This window comes from Penaeus monodon, chromosome 20, assembly GCF_015228065.2.
Source record: "Penaeus monodon isolate SGIC_2016 chromosome 20, NSTDA_Pmon_1, whole genome shotgun sequence".
Lineage (NCBI taxonomy): Eukaryota > Metazoa > Arthropoda > Malacostraca > Decapoda > Penaeidae > Penaeus > Penaeus monodon.
The window spans coordinates 35286627-35287197 of NC_051405.1; the positions used below are offsets into that span (position 1 = coordinate 35286627).

Below are 571 nucleotides of genomic sequence, written 5' to 3' on the forward strand. Positions count from 1 at the left end.
CCATTTTTGACTATAATGCCGGAATATTAACCTGTTATTTCATCATGAATATACGTTTATCAATGTACACATTCTTGCAGGCAACAAGTGTACACAGAGACAAGGCATGATCAAAACATGTCTGTAGTTTTGCTGGGAATATTACGTCATAGATAACACAACGTATTGCGCGCGGCAAACACGTATTGTACATGACTATTCTGTCGCCTTAGAAACATCCGCTCACCGTATAAAGTCCTCAGTCTAAACTCAGAGCACAAACAGTATACATCTAACTTTATTCGTGCACTACACACCATATTGTTATTCGTGCTAATATCATAGACTTGAAATTATACGAGAGTGAAAGATTTCTTTCAGAGAATATATTATCGTACTTCCGGCAACAGAGAAGTGTATTTGTAGAGACTGATATTTATTTCATATATTATTAGAAACAAAGCTCTTTTGGGGTTTATCCGTGGTCCATACAATCCAGGGACAACTTTTCATCTGAATAAGACTGAAAAAAGGTAGTGTACTCAATTGTTCATGTTGCCATATATTGGGTTTATAATTTTCAGTTAGCGTG

At 35.9% G+C, this 571-nt stretch overlaps 1 protein-coding gene across 1 annotated transcript in view; it reads left to right on the top strand.

The window, feature by feature from the left end:
* The first annotated feature begins 236 nt into the window (after positions 1-236).
* The window catches only part of LOC119585779, a 4813-nt gene continuing 4478 nt past the window's right edge, over positions 237-571 (top strand). Inside the window, exon 1 of the mRNA XM_037934493.1 lies at positions 237-512. The gene's annotated coding sequence lies outside the window, so the exon portion shown is untranslated. The remainder of the gene's footprint in view (positions 513-571) is intronic.